The following is a 26,594-nucleotide window of genomic DNA, read 5'->3' on the forward strand; positions in this document are numbered from 1 at the left end:
ACACAAAATTCAAATCCTTGCAGTAATATAATTTTATAGAATTATGTTTTTTATTTGAACAAACTATATCTTTTTAGACAAGGATAATAATTTATGTAATAGTTCTACATGAGTTTGCAATTAAAGTATATTATAGGTATTTACTTACCAAAGCACCCTGTTCTAATAAAAAGAGACTGTGGACAAATAATAGATTTTTTACACATTAAAATTTCTTTTTTGAATGTCTTCGTAAAGGTTAAGTAACCACTGACATTCATTAGGAAACCTAACTGCCTTGGAATGGAAAAAATGTCTTTTGTTTTATCCTGATATTAACAAAGAGTTTGAAAAAGAAAGATAAACACTTTCCAGAACTATTTAGGTTGCTCTTTATAATAACTTGTTTTGTGAATAATCAGCCAATCTTTTAAAACTGCCTTGAATAAATAAACTGGAAGCTGTTAGTCAAATACATGTTTTATTAAACTTAGAAGTCATCTTGGGCTGAAAGGAGCAAGGCTGTACTCTTGAGGGTCTATTTTTCACTTGTTTTTTCATTGTTTGGTTTCTAACCACATCTAACAATGCTTCAAGTATGCTTTCCAGAGAGGAAAACCTTACTGGAACCCCAGCCAAACTCCACCTCAGCTGCATTTCCTTTCTAAGTATTAGAGCTTACAGTCTTGTCATGCAAGCCCAGAATAGACAGCACTTTCTCTTTCTATGCTAAAAATGCTTTGCAGACCATGGTATATAATAGTGATGGTGAAGAATGAATCTCTGCCCCACCAGTGAATTAAAGAAAGACGTTAATGGTAAAAATGAAGTATTGTACATGTGTTAGAAAATGCCTTTGTCAACAAGGATAGTGGGTCAAAGCACATATTTGCACGTATACATATGTATAAAGATGCTTACATGAATATATATATAGACATACATATATGTACAGACAAACATGCACTTCTTTAATAACTATGCTAAATTTGCTAATTCTGAAAATGTAACTTCTGGTATCACCATGCCCCCTAGCTCCACATTAAAGTATTGTAGAAACTGAATAACCAGTATTGTGTTTCTCCTTTAAATGTACGTTATCTCTTAATAAACTCCTAATACCACATAGTATTTCAGAATAAATATATCACATTTCAGGTTAAATATACCATAGGAAGCATCATATTACAGACACAAAATAAATGACAATCAATAATAATAAAAAAAAAACAGAAAACAGCACTTTATACCCTAATGGTCTAAAGAAGCTGTCTATCCATCTAATTCCCAACACCAGCGGGTGGGCTGGGGACCAGATAAAAGGTGCACGGGAAGCACATTATGCTTTGAATTGCTGAAATTCAAAAGCAGACAAATGCCTCAAATATCAAAAACAGTGTGGTTGGTGGTACAATAAATATCTATAATTTTGACAAAAAGAGTTTTAGTCAAAATTTTGTATACCTGTGTATGTTTCTTAATAAGCTTTGAAAACCCAATTACATGAGTTAAGAGGAGGATTGTCTCTGGGCAACCCAGATTATAAATAAAAATTGTGAAAGAAAATGAGGCAAAACAGAAAGACATTGTTTCTATTTAATAAGAATTTGGAGTTTTTCATGGATGTGGAATCATGTTTCAGTTTTGTTCAATGAAGAAAGTAACTCTGAAGGGACTAATATATTCATTGGGCTTTTAAAATTTCTGCTAATATATGTCTCTGTAAATCCCTTACCCTAAGGACTCATATGTTTTTCTAATAGGTATTCGGGGTAATATAATGTTCTTGATAGAGGAGGAAATCTATAACATTTACCTGCCCCAAAATAAGGCAATTATATTTTCAATTGTTAGAATGCAGACCTTTAGAATGCTTTTCGGCTCCGAGTGTCTGTTGGCAGTATACTTTCAATAAAGGCTCCACGGAAGTGCCAAGACCAGCTTCACTTTTCCACCTTTTCTCTTTTAATCCCTGTGGGGCTCTGTGATTTTTTTTTTTTTTTCATGGCTGGACTAAAGTTGTGTCAACGGGAGACTTGTACCATAAAGACTGAAATGTTAAAGAAAGCTGCAAGGAACAGCTTTGAGGCAAGGTTTCAAGCTTTGTCATCACGCTTGAAGAATTTTCTGTTTAATGTACTGTAATGCAGTATTCAATGGGGACACGTTTAATTGAGTTTTACACAACCCAGTTGGGAGTAGCGCTGCAAGGTAGGTGATGTCTAGGTTTTTAATCTTCCACTCCGGAGAGGCTTGTTGACGGAGAGGTTCTTTCTCTTTGTAAGAAAAAAAAAGGAAGCATGAGAAATGATACATCCGTGGATAAAACCAATTGGCAACCCCCAAAGGAATGAGGGCGATAAGGCAAATCCAGCACTTGTAAGAAATAAAAGAATCCAACTGTTCATTTAAATGAGAAACAACACCCGTGATGGAGGAGGCAGGGAGGCTGGGCTCAGGAATGTGGAGGAACCAGGACTGACAAATACACTCACTGATGCAGGAGGAAGGGATCCCAGCATACAGTCAGGGGCTTGTTAGGGGGGTGATCATGGGCACACTGACTGGTGTGTAATTTTAAGAAAATGGAGAGGAAGAGGGGGCATTTTTACATTAAGAACAATGAATAATGTGGCAGGAGTGGGTGGGGAGGGAGCTGCTATTACACAAACAGTACTTAAAATAAATCACCATTTCTTTCTAAAGTCCTAACCTAACCCGTGTATCAACTTGGGTAAAAATAGCACCGGACCCTGTCAAAAAGACAAAATAATACCTTCTATATCAGCTCTAAGGTATTAAATTTTCTTAGCTCTGGCAGTCCTTTTTTTCCTCCTTCTTTAGCAGCCTAAGCTGGCAAAAGCACGAAGCAGCTGCAGTATCCAAAGATTGCATTTCTGTTTTGTCTCCATGACACTGGGCCTAATATGTAACTCTAAAGTTGGTTCAAGCACAGCCACAACCTTTTCAAAAATGTTTTTAAAAAATATTTATTATCAAATTTCTGGTCCCCAGCAGAGGAGAGCAACTAGATAAAGGCTTACTCAATATACTAATATATTTAAAGCATCCACTTAAAAAGGAACGCTTGTATTTGACCACCTCTTTTTCCCTGTGTAATCTTTTGGGGCTGTCCCTTTTGATGCCATCCCTAGTGATGGCTAGTTTTTGGTGTGCCTGTGATTCCATCCTCAGAGAAGAATGTGCATGATAACACAGATTCCCCTGAATTCCGGCACTCCACCTGCAGTGAGAGACAACACTGGAAGAATGTTCTATTATCTTTCATCAGTGTTTGTGGCATGCAGATAAGTAATGCATTGTTGCCTGTCAGGGTTGTTGCTAATTTAAGGCTGCTGACATGGTGCCTGATAGCCTGCTCTTCAGTATATTATTGCCATGAGAACTACTGCTTTCTCATCCTTTAAAACTAATTGGCTTTATTCAATAAATATCGCCAGTACTAGGTACTAGGAATGAAATGGAAAATTATTCAGATACTCTTCCTGGCCTCATGGAGTTTACAGTTCAGTGGTGGGGGATAAAAGGAGAATAAAATAATAGTCACATCAAAAATTATAACACTTTTAAATGAAAAAATGACTTGTGATTGGAATGTGGATAGTAAATACATAAAAATATTTTTTGTTGTATTCATAGTATTGACCTAAGACAGACAGCACTAGGATCATCTTATATATAAAGATCACTTTGCTTGTTACACATATTGATTCAACAAGCGTTTGTCATGCACCTACTATGTGTCAGACATTGTTCCACATTCTACATATAAAGTAGTGATGGAACCATGAACATTTCTGCTCTTATGGGGCTTACAGCCCAGGAATTTCTCACTTAATTTATTTTGCAACCTTATAAAATCACTATTATTACAATGATATTACTTAACACTGATGAAGCATATTACATTTCACAAAGCACATTAGCTTTTATCATCTCAGTGAATGTATGCCTCAGTCATGTGGGGTAGGTATTGACCCATTTTGCACAAGGGAAATCTGAGGCACAGAGAGATAAAATAACTTTGCCAAAGTTTCACAAGAAGTTAAAATAAATATGTTAAAATTAAAATTAAATTTCAAATTTAATTCTGTATAATGTTCACTCTAAGATGGGCTCTGTCACTGTGATTTGTTTGTTTTTCAGTAGTCTGGAACAGTGTTTCAATTTTTTGAAAGATAATTATCAGAAATTGGGAGTCCATTTTTTAAGTAAATCTACCCACTTGAAATTTCTGATACATGTCCACTGGGAAGGGATTCTCAGTAAAAATCAGCTCATTAGGTTGAATTAGGTGAAGAAAATTTAGCCTTACACAACATATAAATGGAAGAGAGAGGAGTATTTTAATAGCCTTTAAAGATATTTGTGGATATTCCTTTATGATTGAGAAAATCAACAAGTAATATCTTAAAGGTTGGTATATTTTGAAACCATATCAGTGACATTTTGTACTCCATTCCATTACAATTCATTGGTCTCTCTTACACTGATAGCATGCATTGGTTGTTTTGAAAATACTGATTCACTAAGTTATGCAGAACTTGCAAATGCTAACACATCCATTATACCATATCAAAGAGTCACTTTCATTATACTGATTTGATCATAAAATTCTAAGTATTGGTATACTGTCAAGTTTTCTGAAATTCTCATTTTCACTTTGGCATAACATACTTTAAATTGTTTTTATTCTTTAAAAAGTCAGTTCAGAGGGAACTGATTAGTAATAGGCAGAGACATTATCAATTATGTTTTGGAAGATCATAAAGGCTGAATACTGTGGTTTTACTATATAAAACATCTGATACTAATCTGATGGCAGTTCTCAGTGGCTTGAGTTTGCAGAGCATAAAGCAAAAAAAAAGTACTAGAAAGTATTTGGACAATTAAGGGCAAAGATTTACTGTTTTTGTTTATTTTCTCTTTCTGTAGCAGAACCACAGAAGTAAATTTAATGAAAGTAAGAAGTTTATTTTGGGTCATGGTTCTAGAGGCTGGGAAGTCCAAGAGCCTGATGCCAACATCTGGTGAGGGCCTTGTGCTGCCTTACAACATGGTGGAATGTACCATATAGTGAGAGAGGAAGCCAAGGAATGCCAACTAACTTTTTATAACAATCCATTCTCATGATAACTAACCTGCTCCTCCAAGAAGGGCATTAATTCCTTCATGAGGGTGATGCCTTCATGACCCAAACAGTTTTCACTAGGACCCACTTGAACACACTGCTATATTGAGAAATTAAGGTTCCAACAAATGAACTTTTGGGGGACATACTCAAACCATAGCATCCAGTTAATGCAAAACTTACTTAGATAAGCTTACTTATTATATTGGTACAAACAATGATAATTGTTTGATTTTGTGTTTACCTTAAACCAACCCTGCCATGGATTTCAGAGCCCCTCTCTGAGACAGCCTAAGTTTTGATAAAATCATAATTTCAGAAACGAATCTATGAAATGATTACATTTTCTGTTCATGAATGGTTTAAAGATTTACTTATTTTTGTAAAGAATCAAGACAACCCATAAATGCTACAATACACTAAAAGAGAGTTCTGTAGAAAACTAATTTTAGGTTTTGTTTTGCTTCTGGCATAGTGTTTAAGTTTATAAACTGCTTGGTGTCCAAGCAGCCTGGGTTCTAATCCTGGCTCCCCACTTATTAGCGGTGAGGCCTAATGTAAATTATTAAACTTCTGTTACTTTACTTTCTCTTTATAAAATAGAGCAAACAAAGTGTCTACCTTATAGCATTATTTGGGGATTAAATAACTAAATGTAAGTAATGGAAGGACTTATATGTATATGAGTGCCACATAATAAATGGTATACAATTGTGAACAAATGCTGCCTTAAACAAATATGCAAATATATACAACACAACAATATGAACCTAAATTGTAGATAAGGAATTATAATTAAGAAGATGCTTAAGTGAATTTGTTGTTAATAATTTTTTACAGTTGATATTATTTGAATCATCAATCTTTGCATCTATAGGGTGATTTTAGTTTCAACTACCTGTCTCTGAAATGTATTTGCATTTCAGGAACAGGAGTAGGTGACTTTGTGGCAAGCCATGATTGAGACCACTGCCATCTCACAAAGCTTCCTGTTAACTCCTTTGTTTCTGGCTCTCTTTAGCAGAGGAAGAAACTAATAACACACCTCTTTTTCTGATATTATCAAGAAAGTACTTGGAAGACCAAATCAATTCAGTGTCTGAATTAAAAGGAGAGTGAAAATTGTCGATAACACCCCTGCTCCAAAGAATAGCTTCCTATCACAGTGATTTTTGTGTGAGTGTTCCCCAAAAGCACCACCTGCAAGATTCTGATAGATGTTCAATTCTTCCTTTCCATCCTTTGCTTCACACCTCAAACTCCCAAGCTTTGAAAATCACTTCAAATAGACCTGCAGTTCTAAAAGTGTGGCCTATACAACACTAGAGGGTCCCATGAACTTTCTCGAAAACCATAGGGTAAAATATTATTGTAATATTACTAAGAGGTTATTTGCCTTTTCCATTGTATTGGCATTTGCACTGATAGTGCAAAAGCAGTGATGGGTGAAACTGCCAAAATATGAACATGAATCAAGGTAGTGGCCCCAAATTGTTCTAGAAATCTGTATTTTTTACCACCAGACACTCAACGTTGAAACAAGCAAACAAAATTGCAGTATTACTTAAGAATGTTCTTGATGGAACAGTAAAATTTAATGCTGCTACTAAACCTAAACACTTGATTACATGCTTTTTAATATTCCATGTGACAAAATGGGAAATATCTACAAAGCACTTTTGTTTCATATTAAGGCACTATGTGTCATCTCCAGAAAAAACACTTGTATGACTACCTGAGTTAAAAGTGGAATTAGCCACTTTTTCATACAACATGAATTTTACTTAAAAGAGCGACTGGCAAAATTGTATTATTTAGATCTGAGTATTTGGCAGATATTTTCTCAGAAATAAATGAAATGAGCCTATTGCTTCAAGGAAAACAGCTGCCAGTACTTGTAGCCAATGATAAAGTAAAGCTTTCAAGCAAAAATTAGAATCTTTGAAATTCACGGTGTCTACCACTATGAACTTTTTAACAGCTTTCCAGTACTTGAAAACTTATCTGAAGATATTAGTAGTGATAATAGTAAATGTGATCTTTTGGTAGTATATGATGAAATGTACCAACAATGGGAAGATCTGCATAACTCAGTGAACCAATATCAATAAAATAATCAATGAATGACAATTCAAAATTGTGCATGGGTAAAAAGATCTATTCAAAATGCAACCTATGAAAATAGATTTAGAAATAACAAAGTAGGAAAAGTTCTTGATGTAGTGCCAGATTACACACTGCAATTCACCTTTAGGAAGGTAATACAATTTGAGTTTTGGTGTAGCATCAAAGAATTCCCAAATTACCTGAAAGTCTATTAAATTACTGTCTTCTTTCTAACTATGCATCTGTGCAAGGCCGTATTTTCTACATATAGTTCAATCAAAACAACATAAGACAGCAAACTAAATGCAGAAACAGGTATGAGAATCTATCTCTCTTCTATTAAAGCCAGATATTAAGGAGATTTGCCCAAATATAAGTGCCAACTGTCAATATTTTTTGTTTTGAAAGATAGTTATTTGTATAAAAACATTTTATTTGTGTTAAAATGCCATGTGTTTACTATTGTCGTATTTAAATGGATAAATACATATATATATAATTTTTAGCTTTGATTTCTATTGTGATATATCTCAGTAGAATAATATTGCTGGATGAAACCAAAGCTTAAACCAAAGCTCTTTGGTAGACAGAAGCTACATAAATCAAAGCTGTTTGGAGTCCTCAGTTTTTAAGCATATAAAAGGCCCTGGAACCAAAAAGTTTAAGACTCACTGAAACAACTCCCATAGGAAGGACTCAAGAAAGTTTAATTTATAGGCTACATAGTTTGGCCTTCAAGCCCTAGACGGATAGGCCCTTGGCTCTTCTCAGCTCCATGTACCTTAGGTGGCAGTTGCCAAATTGGGAAAAAGCTCAGGTGTGCTTGTCTTTCACTACCCATTCTGATCTTTAACAGCCTCTACAAGCTGTTCTTTAATTTATTCAAAATAGAAAGGATTTTTAAACATGTGCTGGCCTAATTTTGGATGAAAGTGAAATGTCAATTAAGAGGTCTAATTTAGCTCTAGCCACTAACTTAGCCTTTTCTACCTTGCAAAGCAGCAGTGTGGAGTAGACATGGAAAAGATGACTGAGCTGACATTTCAGCAAGCCAGTTTTGCTGACCTGCATTTTCTTACAGTGGAAGAAAAACACTTCCACCAGTAAAAGTATCCTTTTCTTGAGAAAAAAACATCAGGGATACGTTTTATCCACATCTTCTTTTCTTGTACCCCCTTTTTTAGAATTATAAGAATTGGGCTGGGCGTATAATCCCAGCACTTTGGGAGGTAGAGACGGGTGAATCACGAAGTCAGGAGTTCAGGACCAGCTTGGCCAACATGGTGAAACCCCGTCTCTACCAAAAATACAAAAAAATTAGCTGGGCATGGTGGCAGGCACCTGTAATCCCAGCTACCCAAGAGGCTGAGGCAGGAGAATTGCTTGAACTCAGGAGGCAGAGGTTGCAGTGAGCTGAGACTGCGGCACCGCACTCCAGCCCAGGTAACAGTATAAGAGAATGTCTCAAAAAATAATAATAAAAAAGAAAAGGTAAAAGAAAAAGAATTGTTCATGATGGAAGGCAGGGTTATAAAAATAACTGGATTTATATTAATATTAGGTCTTAAAATATGTAGAACTTTTCTGAACAGTTCAAACCTATTAACTTTACTAAAGAATGAATTATCACATGTATTTAATTATATATACTTAATACTCAGCAAGAATATATTGTTTCCATTTTCTTATTACAGAATGTTGCCATGGCATTACTCACAACATTGAGATGAGATTACTTTAGTTTCTCAATTAAATTTGGGTCTAGCAGGATAATAATTATATTTTAATGTTATTTTTTAGATTTTAAACACCTAGCAGAGTTTAGAAGATAATATATTTTAAAATTTTTGAATACAAGAGTAAATTGGTCAACTAGTTGATAGAAAACATAATTGATCCCCTGCCAGTGTGAAATATCAAGTTGTTTAAATATTTCATTGTTTTTATACCCATTGTTCAACTTCAGGCCTATATTTCGAATGTTTCATTGTGATAGGATAGAGTAAAAAGAGTAATAAACTAGCTATGTTAATACATATTTTATTCTTAAAATGGCCCTATTGAAAGCAAATGTTATAACTATTACTGAGAAAACTTTGGAGACATTTAGTGAATATAGGTTCTTAAAAAACAATATTGGACTCCCCATGGATATAGACAATCTTCAATACAGATATACATAATATTTTATAATTTATTCTGGCTTTATTTCCTCTAAAATTCTCATAACTCTAGTTCTTATTACTCAGGACATTTTAATTTTGCCTCATATCCTGGGCTCACCTACACTTGCATTTACATTTAAAATAACATGGTTTAATGTCTAATTTGGGACAAAACACACACACACACACCCACACACACAGACACACACACACATATAGACACACATATATACACATATATGAATAATGATGTGTATATATATATATAATGATAATGTTGCTATATTATAAGAAGCAATTATTGTTTTTCTTTGGCTCTATTTTAAGCTGACAAGGTGTATGTGTGTGTGTAAATACAGATCACTCTAAAAATCTGATTGAATCCATCATTGTATTTATATTTATATCCATCAGCTTAGGATAGAATTTTTTGATAAATGTGACAGGGTCAGTAACCATAATCCTCTTATGTTCCTTTGGGCAATATTTACAAATACGATTCTCCTCTCTATTGAAGGATATGGGACTTCTGCTCTAGAAGCAAAAGTCTTGCAAGCAACCCTGACTATGGCTATGTCATGTTTGATAACTTTATCTGCCTCTTCTTGCCATTCCCATCCAACTAGCTAGCTACTTCTAAAATTTCTGGGAAGGAATAGTGAAAAACAACTTTACATAAAGTCACTTTCCAATTGCCTGAGTTCTTTTTCATCACAATTTTGAGAGCATGCAAGCCTATGTAACAGATAGAGAAAGTGCAGAGAAGTCAGTGATGACATTAGCAAAGAATGACAGCGTATTTCTAACAAAAGCAAGATTTGAACTTTATCCTTTTTTATATCTTTCTGAGAGATATTTTTGCTCTTATTCCTTTTAAAACATTATTTTATATGTGAGGTAAGCACAAGAATAACTGCAACATATATAGATTTTGAAGCAAAACCACAAAGAAATCCGTGGACCCAACACTCAGATTAAGAGCTGAAACTACACGATGACCTTCTGTGTGTGTGCCTTTATCCTTGTCAATCCACCTAGCAGTAAACTGTTCCTTCCCCAACAATAAACCTCTACCTTGTATATTTCATACATTACCCTGACCCCATCTCTTAAAAATAGCTTAATTGCATACGTATATATTTCTAAAATACATATTGCTTGCTTTCTCCAAATGACTTACCATTTTTAGAATTAAGAAAAACTGGACCCATAGAGACTACCTTTTTTTTTTTTTTTTTTTTTTTTTTTTTGAGACGGAGTTTCGCTCTTGTTACCCAGGCTGGAGGGCGATGGCGCAATCTTGGCTCACAGCAACCTCCGCCTCCTGGCTTCAGGCAATTCTCCTGCCTCAGCCTCCTGAGTAGCTGGGATTACAGGCACACGCCACCATGCCCAGCTAATTTTTTGTATTTTTAGTAGAGACGGGGTTTCACCATGTTGACCAAGGATGATTTCGATCTCTTGACCTCGTGATCCACCTGCCTCAGCCTCCCAAAGTGCTGGGATTACAGGTGTGAGCCACCGCGCCCGGCGAGACTACCTTTAAAACTCTTTGTATTATAGTATTTCAAATATACTAACTAGAGATTGTATTTATTATAGAACTTCAGTTGATAAACTGAGTGTTGGTATTAGATTAGATTAACTGCAACTAGCTACTTTTGTAAAGGACATTTTTTATTTCTGGTTAATATACTAATGTATGGAAAGGCCAAAATTTGCTTGGCCGTACTTTAATATTGGATATATTGTCAGTTTAGCATTACTCTAATAGAAATAATGCTATGCTGACTGCTTTTATGCCAGATTTTCATTTCACATATGTAGTCATCTCTTGAAAACAGGGAACTAGAAAATGGAAATAGTGGCTCAAAGATAAATATTTTTTAAAATTTTTGATACATATATTTTCCCATGCAATATTGTAGTATATCAGAATTTGTTCGTAACAACCACGAGTAATTTATTTGATTCTCTGTCTCTTGTGAGATTTTAATATTACCAATTTTTTGAGGCTTCAATATTTAAGTAGGTTAAAATGTCGAGCTCTTCAAGTTGTCTTCCATTTTATTACTAAATAAAAAATTATTTTTTATTTTGTATCCTTTTTGGTATATAATCTTTTAGCTATAAACACACCGATTTAAACTGATAATTATTCTACAATATATCATTTGTTCTCTTTCTCTTGACTTTATAATTATTGTTGTTGTTTCCTGCCTTATTACAATGGCTAGAATTTTTAGAAAAATTTTACTAATATTGCTAATAGCAGATTACTAAACTTTTAAAATCACACTTTGAATAACGTATAAAAATTAGGGACACATACTATGGAATTATTTGTGACTATATTTGCTAGACCTAAGCCACGTCCTTTGAGAGGAAGCAGATTAGCGCAGTGAATCATGGACATCAGTTTTCCTGTTACCAAACTGGTCTGGCTAAACTACATCAGGAAAGCCTGTTGTGGAGTTAATCTGCTCTATTGCAGCAAAGACAGTTATTCTAATTCTGATTGCTGTCATCCAGATAATGAAATTAACACAGGAGGAAATTGCTGAAACTCTTTAATTGGAATGAAACCTTGACTGTTAGTCCTAGATTTATTTCGTTCTAGCTACTATTTCATAGAACAACTGAGGGAGAGAAGTGAACAAGAGATCAGAAGATGAAAATTTGTGCCAGGAAAGAACTTAAATATATATATTTTTCATATTTCTACTGCTTTTTTCAAATAGCACACATTTTTTAACCAATCATGCTTACTTATATACCTTGTCTAAAATTAATATATTAACAATCAAGTCTCTCTTTTTTTTTTTTTTTTTTTTTGTCAAAAAAGCCCCACATTTTATAATGGCACCCAAGAAAGATAAATTTCCTACTAAACAAATAATTAAATTGAAAATGAAGTCTACAGAGTTATAATCTTCAAAATGATAGTCAGCAGCCACTCACTGTAATAAGTTTTAAATCATTCATGTTGGCATGCCTATCACATAAAATTCTGAAATGTTCAAATAATATGCATGTCTGTGAGAACTCTGAGCATGACTCTTTCTGGGAAAACATATTGTATACTTCTGCGACTACCTTTTTAGCCACAAAAAGGAAATACAATTACATTTTGGGCTTATTTATTTACTAAAATAATTGTAAGCCAGTCTCCACAGGATATATATTTGGAAAGCTGATACATGACGGATATGAAACAACAGCACAAACTCTGATTTTAATGCACCTCAGTGTTGAGGACCTTAATCTATCACTAGCTTACTGTGTGACATTGGCAACTTGTCTAGCTTTTGCCCCAAGCATTACTTTATTCATATGTTGGGTTATAATGAGAGAATATTCATTATGTTCTGGTTCCATAGATGTCAGGTGCCGTGATGATGATGATGATGATGTTGATGACGATGATGTTTATTTTGCTCATTTAGAAGGGGTCTCTTAAGCCTGACTCCTCTTTGAGAGTTTATTTCATAATTTTTATATTTCTGCAAGTATCTAAAGAACAAGTTTGTTGAGACATAGTGCGCCAGTTACCTAATTCAAATCAAACAAATAACTAAAGAGCATGATATTATTAAAAGTTCAGGATCATAGGTCAGGGCATAAAATGCTTAGATGTGAATTCGTCACTTCACTTTCCAGCTGTTCAATCCTCAGTTTTTACATCTTTCAAAAAATAACACTTGTCTTTCCTACCTTATATGGTTTGTTAATGTTACTGTCAACTGAGATAATATTCAGGAAACATATAGTAAATCTGTGAAATGTGATTTGAATATACATTTCAAAATAGTTCAGTAGGATTAAAATCCCTTTGATAATATTATGAAAGTAGCTAAGTATTTTAAGGTTTGATTCTCAAATGCCATCATAATTAGGTTAAACCAACTATAATATATATATATTATATAATTCTAATTTTGTAAAATTTTGCAAATCTGACCAATTATAAACAAAACTGTTTTTATAATTTCATCATTTAATATACTCAACTTTTATTTATTAAAGTTGGACATGAGAAAAAAATAATTGCTAAGTTTTAATTCCTTTGCTAATTAGAAATCCTCACCATATATATTCTTACATTTACTTTCCTACAAATGTGTATTCACTCTTTTGTATATGATATTTTTCAAATTATAATATAACCAAAGCAAGCTTTTTATCACCAAGACACAGTAGAGAATGGTGAACACTGCCAGCTAGGTTCATAAAGATCTCTGCCCTCCCCAAGAGTTCCTCCACTAATGTTTTTAAGCTTAACTTTTTTTTTTTCTGTTCAAGAAAAATACACTCATGGCTACCTTTATACTGCTCTAGTTATTATGCTCAAAGGAGAGTTTGTTTAGGTTGAGAGATAGCATTCCCTTAACTCAAAGCCACTTCTTTCTGAGCCTTTGTCTATTCCTGTTAATGAAATGTATGACAACTGTTGTGTCAGGGAATTAATGATACTCAGTGAATAAAGAATGGGAAACCTGGCTGGATGAATTATGTCTGTTCTTCAGTTCTTTCTAAAAAGGAAAATTGAAAGATCCCATAGCATCACACTTGTTATGATATTAAAACTATGAGAATTTGATCAGATAAAAGAAATGTTAAATGGAATCCTCTGTCTAAACACTCATGTCAAGAAAGGCAATTTTAGTTATGCAGTGGTGTAGCATTTTGTTTTTTCTGCAATAAAGCCATCAGATCAATAAAAAATTATGTAGCAGATTATTATTACACTGTGCTCACCATAGCTCTAATCGTAAATAATACAGCAGTTATCCTGCTTATATTAATTATAATTAGAATGCAGATAATGCAGACGGTCTTTTATTACTAGAGCCAAATCAATTTTCCAGTGTTATTCAATGCAAGGTCACACAAAGTTGTGGGAGCTTTCAGACTTCTTATGAAATGGCCTGCCTGCCTGTGAGAGAGAGGGTTTGGCTCAGCTGTGCAAGACACATTGACTGGGAAGAGCACTGAAATAATTACAGCCATGAACCCTTGCCTATGATGGCAGAATTTCATTTTATAAAGTAAGCATAGCTGTAATCCAGCCTCCTTTATGGTAGGAAACCTCATAAATCTTTCAGAGGAAACCAAGTCTTATGCTTAGTGGTAAAGAGGAAATCAAAATGGATTTGTTTGCATTGTTCATTTCTCCTCGTTGCCTTTTTGTTCCTTACCTTGGCATCATATTTTTAAAAGGCGTTCCATATGTAATCATCTTGTAATGATGAAGGGGAAACCACCAAACAACAAACTAATAGAAATACATTAAGTGTTCAGCGTTGGTGGATAGGAGAGAGGCTGTTTTTACACACTGTTATGTTAGGTCTTTTGTGAAATTATGGTTTGGTTTATGAAGAAGAGGACATGAAATGAGAAGAAAGCAAGAGAATGAGAGAGAGGTTAAGGTCAGAAGAAATCATTTCACGGGTGCCTTTACTATGGTCAAAAGGAAATAAAAGACCTAAGCCGCAAAGCCTATGGAACTGGAGACCATGGTTCCTCAGAAACCCACAGACCTAGGCAACAGAAAGAGGCAGACTGGTAATTCTGGAACCTCTGGTGGAGCTAATCTAATGGTGATGGATTAGAAGCTTGTATGTTCCTGATATTTTCCACTTGACAAAACCCTCAGATGATGAAGCCAAGCTGTAGCAAGGTCATGAACTCAAGTGAGAACTGGCAGGTAACTCATGGGAGTAAAGTAATAAAACTGGTAGAGAATCTGTCAGAAATATAAATTGGAAAATTCATGCCTGATATAAAAGCATTGGTGCTCAAAAAATGTTTACTCGCTGCTCTAATATATCTTTGGGACCAGTGTGGTCCCTAGACCATCAGAGTTTGGCCTCTACCAGAAAGATATGTTTGTTTGTTCCGTGGGTAATTTGGAAACTTGTGCACCAAAGTCATTAGGAAAATTTCTTCGAGAATTTGACAAAGTTGGTAGTGTTAAGGAGTGATATCAGTAAATGTGGGAAAAGGGAAAGTTATTTAGAAGATCAGAGTCAAGAAGCTATAGTGAAAGAAGAACCAGGCTGAATGCAAGGAATCTACTCCTGAGCAAAGAGGAGTTATGATTAGTTTTTTTTTTTTTTTTTTTTTTTTTTTTTGGGGGGGGGGGGATCGAGGTTTGTGCTTTAATGGCAGCTGGGGTGAAAGGGCACAAAAATAGTAATTCTGAGGGGCACAGGGAACAGGCAGCCAGGCCTAGCCTGGCCCAGCCCAGGCCAGCTGGGCTGAGGATGCTGGTTCTGTCCAGGGGGCTGCTGTGTGTGCATAGAGTGGCTGCAGTCCTGGGGACTGAGGCCTCCTGGAGAGGAAGGAAGACTGTTGGCTCAGAAGTCCATGGAGCTGTGGGCCAGGTAGTCCTTGCGGCCGATGTTGCTGACCTGCTTGGTCTGCATAGCCTCAAGTTTGGGGCAGTCGGTGATCCGATGGCCCAGGCCCCCGCAGAAGGCACAGCCGCGCTCTCCTCCGATTTCCAGCATAGACTCATCCCCACAGTGCAGCACCTGCAGCACGGGTGGCACCTTCTGCTTGGCTTCCAGCAGCAGGGCTTTGAGGTCCATCAGCACTGACTCATCACAGGCTTTGTTGATGAAGGTGGTAGTGATGCCTGTGTTTCCTGAGCGCCCGGTGCGGCCAATCCGGTGTACATAGTTCTCAATCTCCTCTGGCATATCATAATTGATGACGTGCTGGATGGCAGGGAAGTCCAGGCCCTTGGAGGCAACATCTGTGGCTACTAGGACATCCTTCTTGCCCTCCCGGAATGCCTCGATGGCCTTAGTCCATTCCTCTTGGTCTTTGCCCCCATGGATGGCTACGGCCTCAACCCCCTTGAGCAGCAGGTACTCGTGGATGGCGTCCACATCTGCCTTCTTCTCCGCAAAGATGAGCACAGGTGGGGGTGTCTTCTGCAGGCACTCAAGCAGGTACACCATCTTGGCCTCCTCCTTCACATATTCCACCTCCTGGATGACATCCAGGCTGGCAGCCCCAGCGCGCCCCACGTTGATGGTAACAGGCTTTACAAGGGCACTCTTAGCAAAGTTCTGAATCTTCTTCGGCATGGTGGCACTGAAGAGCAGGGTCTGCCGCTGGCCCTTGAAGTATGAAAAGATGGTGCGGATGTCGCCCTCGAAGCCCATGTCAGTCATGCAGTCGGCCTCATCCAGGGCCAGGTAGGAATCTACTCCTGAGCAAAGAGGAGTTAGGTACTGTGGATAAATCCAGCTTTAATAGTCGGGAAATCTTGTGATGGCCTGGACTAAAGAAGGTATAGAACTCAGCAAGCTGATTCTTTATGGGCCAGAGCAGTGATCTCTGACTGTCTGCACAGATGGAGGAGGCTGCCTTAACCCTTGGGAATCTCCAGTTTTTGGTGAATAAAGGCAGAGTGTAAATAAATAGAGAGCCAAATTTCAGAGGCAGAGATTGTCAAAAGGAGGAAGCCCTAAATATCAGGCCATTAGATTTTCAACACCAGAAATAAGTCGTAATAGAAAACTTCTAATTTCCATTTATTAAGCTTATGTACTGCACACTCTCTTAAGCACTTTATATGTGCTTTATAATCTTTTCATTCATAACAATCTTTGAGGAACTGGATATTATGATAATTTTATAGATATGAAAACTGAGGCTTTTCAAAGTCACACAACAAAATGTGGAGCCAGAATTCAAATATAGTTTTCCATGGCTTGAGATACCAGCTCTCGACCATTAAACAATGTCATCTTCAGGCTAGCAAATCTTACAGATGTCTGAATTATAGGACAGAGGCCACTGCATCTTTTTAGAACTCTTACCAGGTAGTATTTTTCCTCAGAATCTGGGACTAGGTAAAGGGAACGTCTCTTGCTTTTTAATAAACAGCAGTGACCCACGGTCCTCTAGTTCAACAAGCATTCCTATTTTGACCATAATACTGGAATCCTAGTTCATCTCCTCACCAACACATTTACATATTTTAGCACCACCAAGCTTTAAGAAATGCTTTGTACTGCCTAGTGACTTTGGCATATTGTTTGTAAAAAAATGAGTTGTGGGAGATAATTCAAGATGATAAAATTCCCTGCTTCACTAGGAACAATCACAATTATAGTATTGAAACTTGTGTTACGTTCACATTTGTCAATCAAACTTCTTTCTTCTCCTAAAACTTCAGTTTTATTTAAACACATGGAGGAGAAATTTGAGTTCTGAATGTTTCTGACCCAGAACACAAAATATATAATATTTGACGGTTTCAGCCTAAGCATTCTTTTAATCTGTTTTGTTGAAAAAAATGAGTTATAAAAATATGCATGGAAAAAATGACTGCTGGTTATATTATTATATTCTGAAATTTATAAAGAAATATATTTAAAAATATAAGAACAATATTTGAAAATATCAAAATGTCTGAATGGATCAGTACCAATGAAAGACGGAATAAAGAGAATAAATTTAGTAAATTAAAAATAAAGGCAAATTGCGTGCTTCATTATGAAGAAGTAAATGACTACTTTCTGAATAATAGTTGAGTTAAAGTATAGACTGGGATTGACTAACTTTTGTGAGTGAAACTTTACACTTGTCAAAGTGTCTAAAATGCAAAAAATGTTTTTAACATATTTGAGTTTAATTAATATAGAATCATTTATAATATCTGAAAACTTATGAAAGTATAAATAAAACCAAAATATATTGTACTTTAAATATAGAAAAGATATTAAAGGCAAATTCATTTTTTAGCCCAGGTAATTTAGATATTTTACATTGAATCTCCTGTCATTCTCCCTTTGTCACCAACAGAACAACACAGCTTAAATATGTTCCCATAATAATTCAAGTTCAATTCTTTCCTGACATAATATGGTAGAGTATTTTTTTGAAATATATTTTCTCTTGTAGTGTGAAATTATTTTTTTAAAGACAAATATAATAATGGCTAATTATTACACAGCATACGATGGACAAGATGCTATGCTGAGTACTTTACAAATGAGGTTGGGGTAGATACTATTATCTACAGGTGGGGAAGTGGGGTTCAAAGAGGTTTAGTAAATTGCACAAGGCCACAAGGCAAATGAGACTTTAAACTCACACACATGCTACCTCCAGTGTCCAACACTCTTAAACCCAACACTATCCTACTGAATTGAATCATCACAAAACAATGATATTGCTAAAATCAAGCAAATCTCTTCAACAAATAAGTGTCTCTGGTTTGTTTCCCTTTCTGAAAACATCATGAATTCCATGATCTGTATTGCAGAGGGTATTTTTTTTAAGTAGCTCTCTATCTCAGAGGTGCCTTGAATGTGAACAGAGCCATAAATTGCTATAGTAACTTCCAGTGCTTTGAAGAATAGGATTTGGGAATTATTTTCAATGCAAAAGCATCAGAAAAAAATAAAGTCTAAATGTGACCCTGTCAACTGAATTAACTTCTAGAAGATTCCACTTTTAAATGATATGTCAAGCATTATCATTTTATGGTTGAAAACTGGGAAGCTTTCCAAATTTTAACTGACAAAGTTATTGTACTTCCAAACGAACAAAATGTGTTTTGAGGTACTTTCTTTTCGTTGAATATTGTAATAGATGGCTGTGTAATATCCTATGCAAATAACCAATATTGCATATTGGAGCTGCTCATAAGATATTATGATAAATTTGCCATTTTAGAGGATTTTGTTTAAGTATTTACTGTGCAGTTTATGTGTTCCACCCTACCTGGTTTATTTACCATTGACTGTTTTATTAGCCAACTACTTTACACCTTTTTCCTCCTCAACACACTGATCCTTCCTGTCCTTAGCATGTAGGAGATATAGAAGTTTGGCACAAAATTAATTCTGCAGTGAAAAGAAGAAACAATATTTGTCAGGTAGAACATTAGGCTTCTGTTGTGCATTTTGTCAGCCCTCTCTTTGCTTTTCCAGATTTTATTTTAGAGCCTACATGACCACAGAATCTATCTAATCAGCTGCTAGTCACATGTAATAGCACCTCTAGCAACAAAATCTCTAATAAAAGATACTACCCTTTTCTCTCCCTCATCAATTGCCCACATCAGTAACAGGGAATTAGCTTTAAAAATATAATCTGATTGAGTTCATTATGTTGACCAGTCTTGTGCATTTCCACCCTGCACTTACTTTCATTGTCTCTGTTTTAGAAATGGCCTTTATGCCTCCTGGTCTCAACATAGAGCAGAAAGGACCATCTGGACACCACATATGAGGAAATCAGACATCTATAGGTTGAATCATGCCCAAAAGGACAATTTCTTGTCAGATAAGCTGCTGTGTACTAAGTCTGATAACTAACAAAATTGCAATATGGTAATTTTAACTGGAAATTATCCACTTTTATCCTCCAGTTTTCTCCGTTATTCTATTGGTCACCACCCTGGGAGTTCTAATACCATGAACAAATGCTTAAATCAACCCCCAGGTTGTGACAGCCAAGTTACAGTGGCTGTGAAATATCTGCACAGCAGAGTATGCTATATCATTGGTTCAATCAGCATAATGCATCATAATAGAATAGAAGCATGCAATTATATAATGGCATAATTTGATTTCTCTCTAATTTCTGGATACATCAAAAAATAATCAAGGCAGTGAAATGAAGTATAAAGAATAATGGCTGAGTTTTGAGTCACATCACTGCCACTTGCTAGCCTGTGTGACCTTAAACAGACAAATTCTTGACCTTTAGTGTTTTTATCTGTAAAATTGGTTATCTTTTCTCATTTGATTATCAGATAGGAATACATACAACAGAGGAAACAAGTTGATAATCTACTTTCTCTGTGCCACCTGCAAATGTATTATGCACAGATATTAATTATTGCCATCATTTAAAAAATCAGAAGATACTTTAAAAATTAGTATTTCTATATTCTCTTTAAAGCAAAATGATTGGTAATTTTAGTTTCCTAATCCCACATGGCAACAAATGACTGTGAAGAAGGTCCTTCACATTTAGGTAGTGGTCTTTGCTGGCAGTTCACATCATTCCTCACCTGACCTGATTTGCACGTTTATGTTGATCATCTGGCCCTGTAAGCATTTGAATTTGTCACCTGTGTTGTTTGTAAAAGCACTTTTAGATTTAGCTGCAATGTATTTAACAAAGACATTCAATTTGGAACTTGAAGGCCAGCTATCAAACTTGAGTAAATCATGGAAACTTACTGGGTGAGAATGGTTAATTGAAAGTCCATACATAATGGAATTATAAGAATAGAAGCATGCCTGAGCTACATGGCAAAACCCTATCTCTCAAAAAAAAAATACAAAAATTAACCAAGGGTAGTGGTGTGTGCCTGTAGTTTCAGCTACTTGGGAGGCTGAGGTGGGAGGATCACTTAAACCTGGAAAGTCGAGGCTACAGTAAGCTGGGAGCATACCACTGCACTCCAGCCTGGGCAACAGAGCAAGACTCTGTCTTTTTTTTTTTTTTTTTTTTTTTTAAAGAAAAAAGAAAGCAATATGTATAAGAACATTTGTAATAACCAAATACTGTATGCATAATAGTTATTTGGTACTTTGGGGCTTTTAAAAAGGAAAATAACTGTTATATTGCTCAAGAACTTTACTCATGATAGCTTAAGTTGACCAACATTTCAAAATCCAATGCTGCAAGTTTGCATAAGGTAAATTACCTATATTTGATTTGTTCTCCACATTTTGTTACAAGGAAGTCTATTAAACTGCATTTTCTTCTATTACTTGAGTCAGATAGAGATGATGAGAATATTTTGAGACAAAATATTTATCAAGAAGCTACTTGTATTAGCTTGAAGAAGAGTTGAATATCAAATGTTGGAGGCTTGAATACTGCATTGTCTGTTGTGGACCTTTCTTTTAGTCTTCCATTTTCCTTTTTAGGCTGTTTGGGTAACAGATGATTCTTAAATGAGAAAACCTGTGTTGTAGTGGATTGAAAATGCCAACCACTGGCCTTACTTAAGAGTTCCAACAAGGCAAAAACATAGTGAAACGTAAGGAAAGAAACAGAAATCAGAAAATTCTGTCTTGCTATTTGAATTGAGCTGCTCTCTGTTCCCTTACTTTAAGAATCAGAAATAAATTGTAATTTATAGTTATGGCTTGGAATTAAGAATATTCTTCTCCAAAGTACAGGGAATACTTTATTCTACTTCCTAATTATGTATGTCATTATCTACTTTCTAATTCATCTCTTTACTATCTTTCATGAGACAAGTAGGCATTGGGTGTGTAGTATTGCCTTTACTTTGTATGTGATAAAAGAAAAAAAGAAAAATTGTGTACTTTTTCATGGTCAGTTAGTGATATCTTGGAGAAACTAGAACCACCAGTGAACATGGCCTGGACCTCTAATTCACTTTACAATAAAAAGAATCTCGTGGGTCCTTGATACACTTTAAGGATTCAGAATGTTTTATAAGCTCTAAAAGACCTTTGGATCTCTAAAATGCTCCATGAAATCAAGTAATAACTATGTTCTTATAAAAATAAAAATTATTCCATTAATTCATTGAAGTTTATTACATGAAAAAATTAACAAAAAATATCAAGGAGCAAACAACAAACAATAAAAATTAAAGTAATTACCAAAATACAAAAAAGCATCAATATTTGTATTTGTTTACTATGAAAGGAACTTAATGGATAAGAAAACTACTGAAAGTGGAATGGAAACCTTTATAATGGATGTAAAAATATAATTTGCACATGCAGAAGAACTCAAATAATTAATTGGGTATGACCAGAGCATTCTTTATGATAATCAAAATTCATGAGTCATCAGTGGCTTCTCATTATTGTGAAGATAGGGTCATAGATATTTTTTTGTATTATATGACTCCTTGTTAGCTCTCCAGCCATACCTTTTGCTACCCCATCTCCTCGTGTCTCTACCCTGCCTTCTTTAGTTCCTGGAATCCATCCTATTATGCTGTCTCTTACCTTACTGCAGTCCTACTCCTCACTGCCCCTTTCAGAATGCACAGATTGTAAATTAGTTACAAAACATATTGTTTAGTTCTGATGACATTTTCTGTGGCAACACTTTCTGGAGAAAGGAAACTGTACATTGATTTGTATTCTGCCATACAGTAATAGTTTCTCTGTAGGTTACCTTATAGGTAGCACTGTGATAAAGCGCATGATTGAGTGTGTGTGTTAAGAAGAGTTTCATTCCTTAACTTACTCATCTTTATAATGATGAAATAATAATGTTCATTTGAGCTTTGCATTCCCCATATCTGAAAGTGAGAAGAATAATAACTACCTTGTGGTGTTTTAGAGAAACTTTCAGTATGTATTCATGGTATAACAGGCATTAAATAACTGTTAGTTCCCTCTCTGGTCCCTTCCTTTTTGCACCTGTAAATAAGTAGTGTCAGAATATACTTATAAATTACTATGGCTCAAAGGACATTAGGGGAAACCAGTTGGCATCATTGGACTCTATGATTACTCTGCTGTGTGTGCTTTTGTCTTTTTTTCAACACTCATATTATAATTAATACTTAGTGTTTGGCTTTCCCAATAGATTAAACTCCATGAAGGCTGTTAACCTGTGTAGGAAGCCTTCTCAGTCACTGCTCAATCTGCATTGTCTGATACACTGCCTGATACAATGTCACTTCTCAGCAAATAAGTGGGAAAAATTAAATAAATGATGAAATGAACAACTCAGACATGAGAAAAATGAGGGCTAGAAAGTTTCACAAATGATGTACAAGAATTGTTGAAATTATAAGGGAATAATTAAAGCTACATATCCCCCTTTCAAGGCATTACCAGCAATGTGATTATTATCAGCATCATATTGCCACTATTTAATATGTATCATGAGGAAACACAAAGCCAGGAAGGAAACATTGGTGGAGGCACAAGCTACAAGGTAAAGAGGGGCCAGTTTGCTCTTCCAGAAAGGTGTCATTATTCCCGTGTCATTTGAGCGGAAATCTGAAGATGGTGAGCAGGTGACCCATGATGGATATCTGGGGAAACAGTTCCAGGGAGAGGGAAGAACAAATGCATCTTGGGAATAGCAAATGAGCTAGTATTGCTAGAGCATTTGAACGATGAGATTTTTATAGAACACAGAAACTAAGGTCACAGAAATCAGTGCTATGATGGATCCTTATAGGGAGTTGTAGGAATGGAAAATTATTGGAGAGCTGGGAGCAAAGTTTAGCATGACGGGATTTATACATTTTTGTAAGATTGTTCTTTCTGCCTTGTAGAGAATAGGGAGACAGGACAGAAGAAGGGAAATAACTTAGAAAATTACTACAATAATCCTGGAGAGGAATGGCCAGAGCTCAGTCACATACTATATCTACTTGCAAGTGAAGCTGGGGAATGTAGTCAGCTGTATGCTCTAAAAGATGGGTAAAGCTGGTTTGGAGAGCATCTAAACAGTCTCTGGGACTCTTTAAATCCTACTCCAGACAAGCAGTTTATTGGTAGAGTGTCTTCTGGAATCTGGCACAAGAGTCAGTTCAATTCAATCAGTTTGAGTATTAATCTGTTCAGGCTGATGTAACAAAATACCACAGACTGGTGGTTATAAACAACAGAAATTTATTTCTCATAATTCTGGAGGCTGGGAAATCAAAGATCAAGATGATGTCTTCTTTATAGAGGGTATCTTCTTATTCTACTTGGTGGAAGGGCAGTAGAGTTCTGTTAGGCTCATTTTGTAAGGAACTCAATTGGACCCCTTATTCTCATTCATGAGGGCTCTGTCTTCATGAGTGAATCACTTTCCAAAAGCCCCACCTCCTAATACTATCACTTTGGGGGCTAGGATTTCAACGTAAGAATTTTAGTGGGACTTTAGCATTCAGACTATAGCAGGTACCTATGTTGTAATGAGACTATGGCGTTCCATGCCTCTCCCTGTCCCCTTTGGTATGTGACCACAGAGTAGCAGTGGTTTTCTGGTTTATCGACGCACATACAAACTGCCGATAAGCTCCCAAATAGGAATTTGCTTTACATTTGTAAAGTGAATGTCATCATTCAAGCAGCCTTGTGGAATCAAGACAAACTTTATTGGGAACAGGGAGGATGCAAAGTAGAGAAATTATACAATGGATAGCTATAAGTCTAATTCTGTGGTCTTTTTTCTATGCACAAAATGTCTGAGTATATTTTGATGTATGTGATCACAAGCAGCCATTCACCAGACACACACACCCAGATAATCTTCGCTCCTCCTTCACAGAAGAATTTCTGGCTTCTTTGCCATAGCTGATTATGTCCAGTCTAACCAAAATTACCAAAACTACTTCTTTCCTTTCTTCTGATTTTTCATCATCATCATCATCATCATCATCTCTTAAGAATCCGCCCTGAGATTACCCTCTCTAAGAAGCCTACTCAGATTTTTCCAGGCTGAATTAGAAACTCTCCAACTTTCTAAAATAATGTGTGAATATTTTTACCAATATACTTGTTAAATCTACCCAGTTCATGTGTTTAGCACTAAAATTTAGCTCTTTGTGATCAAAGACTGTGTTTCCATTTTTGTATCCCCGATGTTTAGTGATGTCCAGTACATGGCAAGTGTCTATTAAATGTTGAATTTGTGAATAAATGAATGGATGGATCATTCTAAGTTGAGTAGGACAAAGAACAGAAAGCACCCTGAGGACATAGTGATAATGTGGAGTAATGTTCACAGCATATATCTAAACTGTATGAATAGAGAAATCATTGATGAGCTTATTCCTCTTACTTACACTCCGGAAAGTATACTACAGCTTCCCTGAATAGGGATGTGTCAGGCCACATTTATTCATTAGATTTGAAAATAACTGAGTTATACTTAATATAGAAATGACTCTAGTTAGTTATTACTTAACTTCTTATATACATCTCTTCTTTTTTTCACAAAGGACTTGAGATTTTGACGTGGAATGCATACATTGTAGATTTACCTTTGTCATGAAAGGATAGCCATTAGGGTGTTAAAAATTACCTTAATTTTCACCTCGATATACTGGATTTTTGGGTGGGATATTTTTGCAGGTATCAGCATAAATGGTCTTGCAAAATCAAGACAGTGGGGATGGGGAAAATGTGGCATGGAGCCAAAAGAAAATACTGCAATTTGGTTGAAATTAATAGGCAGCTGTTAGGTCATCTCTAAGAGAGCACTTCATTAGGCTGAAAATTTAGCATGGGTTAAAACCAAAGCTAATTCTGAATAAAACATGATTAATTGAATTTTCAGCATGGTTAAAATAATATAGCAAATATTGAAATCAGGAGTATGATTTTTACAGTAAGAGGAGTGAGAAAAGTTAGTATACTGGTACATGTTAACTCTTCTCAACTAGCAGTTTCCTCATCTGTAAATGGTGTAATAAAATTGACCCCATTTTTATACCATGAGCATATAAAAATCTCTAGTGCTCAGCATATCCCAGTTCATGGTAGGAAATTTTAATCTTATTTTAGGACTTAGAAGTCCTATTTGATGCTTTCCAACTATATCATCATAAAGAATTTACCTCCTGAGGTCAGCAGACAAGTTTGTGTCTCTTGATCCCTAAAGCCACACAGGAAGTCTTTAGTAATAACTTTATTATTCACACTGTTGATTATAAAATATATACAGGTATGCATTAGATAGGAGTTCCTATCTTGAATTCTGTTTTAGAAAATGTAAACAGTATAAATTTGATTGAATATAAAGTGTTTTTAACTAAAAGTAATGTCCAACAGAGCTTTCTGTGACAATGGAAATGTTTTATTCTTTACTGCCCAATACAGTAACCACCAGCTGCATGTAGCTATGTAGCAATTGACATGGTCATTGAGATTAAAAAGTGAATTTTCAATTTTAATTAATTTAAATTGAATTAGCCACACGTGATTAGTGGCTAACCTATAGCATAGAATTCTACAGTCAGTTCATTAAGCAAATAAGAAAATGAAAATGAAAAAGAAAGATGATAAATACCATGCAGAAAATAAAACCAGCAAAGGGACCATGAGTTGTCTCATAAAACTTTTTAAAAATTTTTTAGTGTCCTAATTTATTGAAGATCTATAGTCTGCTTACCTACATTACATTTTCAATCATAAAATATTTTCTACTGAAAAGATGTGGAAGCATTGCCTTTTTAAACACAGGTGTTATTTTTATGACACTTTATGAGG

The 26,594-nt window shown here is 35.4% G+C and overlaps 1 protein-coding gene and 1 pseudogene across 4 annotated transcripts in view; one reads left to right on the forward strand and one right to left on the reverse strand.

Annotated features, from left to right (window-relative positions):
- Positions 1 to 26,594, forward strand: part of ZFPM2 (zinc finger protein, FOG family member 2) — a 477,627-nt gene that overhangs the window by 333,170 nt on the left and 117,863 nt on the right. The gene's annotated exons all lie outside the window — the stretch shown is intronic.
- On the reverse strand, positions 15,522 to 16,608 carry LOC120362248 (putative ATP-dependent RNA helicase DDX41 pseudogene; annotated as a pseudogene).

The sequence above is a fragment of the Saimiri boliviensis genome, chromosome 15 (genome assembly GCF_048565385.1).
Source record: "Saimiri boliviensis isolate mSaiBol1 chromosome 15, mSaiBol1.pri, whole genome shotgun sequence".
NCBI lineage: Eukaryota > Metazoa > Chordata > Mammalia > Primates > Cebidae > Saimiri > Saimiri boliviensis.